Raw genomic sequence first — 6,000 nt, 5'->3', positions numbered from 1 at the left:
TTAATTTGTGCTTGTTGTTTCTGGTGCTGAGCACCAGCACTTATTTTTGAGGGCCGGCGCTTATTCTTCTGCCTCAAGCATTTGCTTTGAGCAAAAGACACATATGGGAAAGACGGAGGAAGAAAAAACGAAAAAGCGGCACAGAGGTAGAAAGCCGGAATCTGCAGAGTGGGCTGAAGGTGCAGGGAGTGGCTTTAAGTGAATTGAGGAGGCCCGAGATGGCTTTAGGGTTTTGCTACCTCAGTTTTCCGTACTTGCACATTTAAATGCAGCAGCCGCGTGTTTAAGAGGAGGGCTTTGGGCACCAGCACGTTTTTATTTACAAATTAAGCATTGGTACAAAGACCTAAACAAATGCAGATACAAAGTACAGTCTGTTGTAAATGATAAACATTGTACATAGTAACATCAAGAAAGTCACAATATCTTGGAGGTCAGAAAGTGTGTTTACTGAGAGGCAAGCATTCTTCCTGAGTGTAGGGTTAGTGGTGTCAGTCATCTTAAATGGGGATATCTCAATACTTAGTGACCCTAGAGGCAGTGCTTAATTTAAGCTGGTGGTTTCCGGTGTGCGGCACCAGCACTTATTTTTGAGGGAGGCACTTATTTTTGAGGGATGGCACTTATTTTTCTGCGTCAAGTATTTGCTGCAAGCAAAAGACACCTATGGGAAAGACGGAGGAAGAGAAAAACAAAAAGCGCCACAAAGGGAGAAAACAGAAAGCTGCAAGAGTGAGCTGAAGGGGCAGGGAGTGGCTGTAAATGGATTAAAGAGGCCCAAAATGACGTCAGGATTACGCTGCCTCAGTATTCTGTGCTCACACATTTAATTGCAGCAGCCGCGTGTTTCAGAAGAGAGCTTTGGACACCAGCACGTTTTTATTGACAAATTAAGCACTGCCTAGGGGCCCTGGGCCAGTGGCTTCTTATGCTGGTAGGAGAAAGCTCAATAATGGTAGTAGTCTACCCCACAGAAAGGTCACAAGTTTTCAGACCCATGGGGTGTAGCTCACACCACATAGATCTCGCCTCGCTGTTGGGAAGATATCTGGCGCTGGCACAGCAATAAGGTGCCGGAACACTGTAACTGCAGGGTCAACAAAAAAAGCAAAATAGCAAACAATGGTACAGAGAGGGAATGTGCTCTTCAAGGAGATTCACCACTGAGCTCATCTGCACTTGTAGTAATAATTTTCTTGGATTACCCTAGTCCGGTCTCTGGTCGGGTGCTGAGGGCACTTCAAGGTGTCTTGTGTATGTTTTCCTCGGGAAGGATGATGGTTCTGTATTTTCATTTCTACCCATCCCTTTCTAACTACTACACTTGAAATAGATTCGGCACTCTCAAAGGCCAGTAGATCTGTAGGAGGGGCAACTGTGCTAAAGCTATGTCCTTTAAACATAGGCGCCTGGGGCGGAATAAATATTTAATACAATGCTTGCCTTCCATTGAAGGAGGTAGAGTTGTAGTGTCATTTAACTTCTGTTTAATTAGCAATCAGAAAACTATCCTTAACATGCATAGTTTAATAAGCTAGGATTTCCCATTGTTTGAGGGCTCTAGCGTTGGCATTATAGAGAACCCATGTGCTGCTTGAAACCTGAATTGCCAACTGAAGGGAGATAAGTGGCTAAACAGCGGTGAGAGCCCACATTGTGTGCGAAGGAAGTGATCATCCTTTTAAAGTTGAGCCTATTAGACAGTGCAATTGTGTGGTTCAAAAGAGTTATTTTCAACTTCGCAAGCACACCCAGTGGGCTTAAACTCTGCCTATTGCTTACCATCGGTTAGCTTTTTTTGTCTCCCTGATTTTTCGTGCTTATAATTTGATGGTTTGCTTTGTCCGTCTTGTGTTTGTCCATTCCCTGGAGCATTGTCCTTTTTATTTGCGGACTGCCACTGCTCACTTTTAGGAAACGTATTTCTCTTGTTTAAGCACTACATGAGAGTGTATGCGTTTTCAGCGGCCTCCCTTGTGTGACTCTGTACCTTTCCATGCCCTGTGTTGCTCTCTCTTGTCTGTCTGCTTCTTCTATGCTCATTGTTGCTCTCCCTCATCTGTGTCCTGCCCCCTCTGCGCTGCCTGTTGCTCCCTCTCACCCATGTGCTTCTATCCCCTATGCTCTGTATTGCTGTCTCTCTTATTTTCTTCTCCCCCTCCCCCATGCTGCTGCCTCCATCTTGTGATTTTTCCTCCTTCCCCGATTTGCTCTCTCCCTGGTGCCCCCGATCATGTCTTGCTACTTTCCTCCAACCCATTCCCACCAGCTCATTACTAGTCCACCTCTGCTGTTCTCTTTCATAAAAAATATTATATATATTTTTTATTTTATTTGTAGAAACAGCAACTAAAAAACAGTTGCTCCTCTTAGAGTCACATCAAATGTGCAGTACCTCTGACGTTGCTCTCTGCCCCTCCTCCCCCCTACCCCGCCCCATCGCTGCCTGAGGGTCAGCACTCGGGTACGAACAGTCTCTTCTCTAGGCCATAGTGGGTCCATCATTTCCTCCAAATGTTGTCATAGTTATGGGGGTAGGCTCTGGCAACATATATTGCTTCCTCCATCTTGTCACACCAGTCCATGCCTTTTATCCAGGCTGCCATGACTGGGGCTGTATGGGAATTCCACTGCCTAGCTATGTCTCTCTTGGCTACTAAAGTTCACAGACCTACCAACATTCTGCTCTCTCTGCCCCCCCCCCCATCATCCAGTATACCCAGCTGTTCAACCTTGGGTTGAACCTCAATGTGTGTCCCCACCACCTCAGAAAGCTTGGTCATGGCTGTGGTCCAATACTTATGTATAACTGGGCAAGCCCACAACATGTGGTAGAAGTTCCCTTGCAGGTCTTGGCACCCATAGCAGGCAGAGGTATCACTGGTTCTTTCCTTCCACAGTCGGAGAGGTGTAAGATATGCTTGATGGAGGTATTCGAACTGCACTAGTCAGAGCCGCACTGAAATTGCTAGAGTACGGGGCACCATGCATGCATCCCTCCAGTTGGCCTCATCCAGTGCTCCTACCCACTCCTCCCACTTCTCCTTCAAGGGACCCAGCAGGTTGGGTGAGTTCACTACCAGTGTTTCATAAATCTGTGAGACCCTGCCTTTTCTCAGGTGGTCCCAAAGCAGTCTTCCCTCTAGTGGACTATACTCTGGGACGTGTCTAGGTCCTCTTTATATTCATGATGCGCGTGGCAGAGCTGAAGGTGCAGAGAAAATTGGGAGACCCTCATTCAGAAGTCTGTGCTTAGATCTTGGAAATTCTTTATATGGTCCCGCTCTGACATCCCCCAGTTTCGATATCTCTTTAAGGTCCCAACCTCTAAGGCCCTCCAATTTCAAAATGTGGGCCAGTAAAAAAGCCTTCCCATAAGGGGGTCTCAAGTGTAAATCTGCAGTCCGAACCAATCCATCTCATGGCTGCTCTCCATGCCCAAAACACTGTCTGAGCCAACTTCGGGAGAGAGGCCGGTGTGGCCACCCCATAAAGGGCCCTCATTACAATAATCAGGTCCAGGAGGGACTGCTCACCCTGATACGCCAGGTCGCCCCATCCCCTGTGCATCCAGTCATTTATGGACAAGAGTTGGGTTGCCCAGTAGCACAGGCGAACGTCTGCCATAGCGAGGCTGCCATCGTACACCGTGCGGATACATTTGCTGAATACCACTCTCTGGGTTTACCGGCCCATATAAATGTGCACAAAGGCCATCATAGCACAGAACCAGGCTTGTGGAATGTGCAGGGGATAATTTTGAAGGATATACAGGAGCCTCAGGAGGGTCATCTTTTTGAAAAGTGCTATGCTACCCATGAAATTAAGGGGGAGCTTGTTCCATCGTGCCATGTCCTTCTAAGCCCTTTGCGTCAAAGGACAGAGGTTTAGACTCCAGGTAAGGCCTGGTTCCCAGGAGATGTAAATCCCAAAATATTGAAAGCTGAGGCGGCGTATTGGGATCTGGGGCTGCCAAGTTTCGTCCCGGTGGTCTCCCCTCAAGGGGACTAACAAGGACTTGTCCAAGTTGACCTTTAATCCAGAAGCCACCTCGAAGGCATAAAAAATACAAAGGAGCGGAGGTCCAGTTTCAGCCGGTCAGGACAGGAACAACAGGGCATCATAAGCGTAAAGGGCTATTCAGTCTTCTACCCCCAGGCCCCAGACAAATCCCCAGACCTGGGCATGCACCAGATTCAGTACACCAGAGGCTCTAAGGTCAAGGCAAAAAGGAGGGGAGAGATGGGACAGCCCTGTCTGGTGCCCCTCCGAATGAGGAACATATGAGACAACACTTCGTTTATACGTACTCAAGTCTGTGGACCCGTGTACAGGACCCTGACATAGGCATGATATTTGGGTCGAAACACCATCTCAATACGTGTTTCCTTCAGGAATGACAGGTTGACAGTGTCAAATGCCTTCTCAAAGCCCATCAATAGTCAAGCCTCCAGACCACCCAGGGCCTGAATTCGGGCTAGTGCCAAGTGCACTCCCCAGATTCAACGTCTGGTGCTACAGAGTGGAATAAAGCAACATTGGTCTGGATAGACGAGATGAGGGATGAGCCATAGCACGCAGTTGGCTAGGAGTTTTATGTATAGCTTCACCTCCGTATTGATAAGGGAGATGGGCCTGTATGATGTACACTTGCGTTGAGGGTGAACTGGTTTGGGCAGGACCACTAACGTAGCCATATCTATGTCAGGAGAAAAATGGCCTTTCGTGTTAGCCTCACTAAATAAGTCTAGTAGAGGCAGCAGGATGTCCTGCCGGAGCTTCCAGTAATATTCCACTGGGTAGCCATCCAGCCTCAGTGTGTTTTCAAAGTTTAGATCTGCCAAAGTGTCTCCCACCTCTTCAAGTTTGATGACTTGTTCCAGGGCTGCTCTGTCTGCCACAGCCAGTCGTGCCATCGGAAGGTCAGAGACCAAAGGGGCCAATGATTTGCATTCTGGGTAGGCCTGGGCCACATACAGGCTTTTGTAATATCAGGCAAAAACTGCCATAATCCCCTGCCCGTCCTGAACTGTCTGCCCAGCCTCATCTGCTATGTTGGGTATCACTCTAGCCACTGAGTCCTTCGTGGCTTTGTGTAAGAGCTTGCTCAATTTGTCGCCCTACTCATACACCTTGCGTGTGGAGGCCATCCAACACTTTTGAGCTTCCTCCGTGCATAGCTGGCGAAGTGTTGCTCTACCAAGCTCTAATTGGCACACCATCAGATCTGTCAATCCACTGGGATCCCCCCTTTCCGGTGCCAGTATCAAAGCTACAGGTCTGTAATACAGCTCTGTTTTTCAAGGTTCATCCCCCCTGGCACACAAATGAGTGATACCCCTCATTGAGGCCTTGCATGATTCCCACAGTACCCCCGCCAAGTCCACTGTGTCCTTGTTTAAGTCTAGGAAGGCTTTTAACTCTTCAATCAAGTATTCCACAAACTGGTCATCAACAAGGAGCCAAGCATTAAGGTGTCACGCTGGGCGAACCCCTGTGTGTGGGGCACCAGAGTGAGTCAGGACAGGCGCATGGGCTGATATCTAGCAGGGGAGTATTTGTAACCCCGTAGTGTAGAGGAGATCAGCTGCTGGAAGAAACAGATAGTCCATGTGAGCCAGTGACCCATGTGCTGCCAATGCGTGGGTGTATTATTGTTTCCCAGGATTCCAAACTCGCCAGAAATCACTGAGTGCCAAACCTTTCGTCCACTCTGCCAGACACTTGCCTTGCCTCGGGTGAGAGGCACCCTGAGCTCTACACCAGTCCACAATAGTCAGCCCAGGAGGCAAGGCAGCCACTAGGTCTCTGAGGGCCCCTAGAGTGGATTGGTGCATGACCAGTGGGACATAGACATTTATTATGTTGTATGGGGTGCCCTCCATGGACCCTCTAGGATCTCATACTGGCCCTGATCATTCTGTGTGACCTAGTTACCACCAGGGGTAGTATTCTGTGTAAGAAGATGGCCACTCCACGGGGCCCACATGTGTATCCTGC

The sequence above is a fragment of the Pleurodeles waltl genome, chromosome 5 (genome assembly GCF_031143425.1).
Source record: "Pleurodeles waltl isolate 20211129_DDA chromosome 5, aPleWal1.hap1.20221129, whole genome shotgun sequence".
NCBI lineage: Eukaryota > Metazoa > Chordata > Amphibia > Caudata > Salamandridae > Pleurodeles > Pleurodeles waltl.
Note: the sequence above shows the minus strand (reverse complement) of the source record.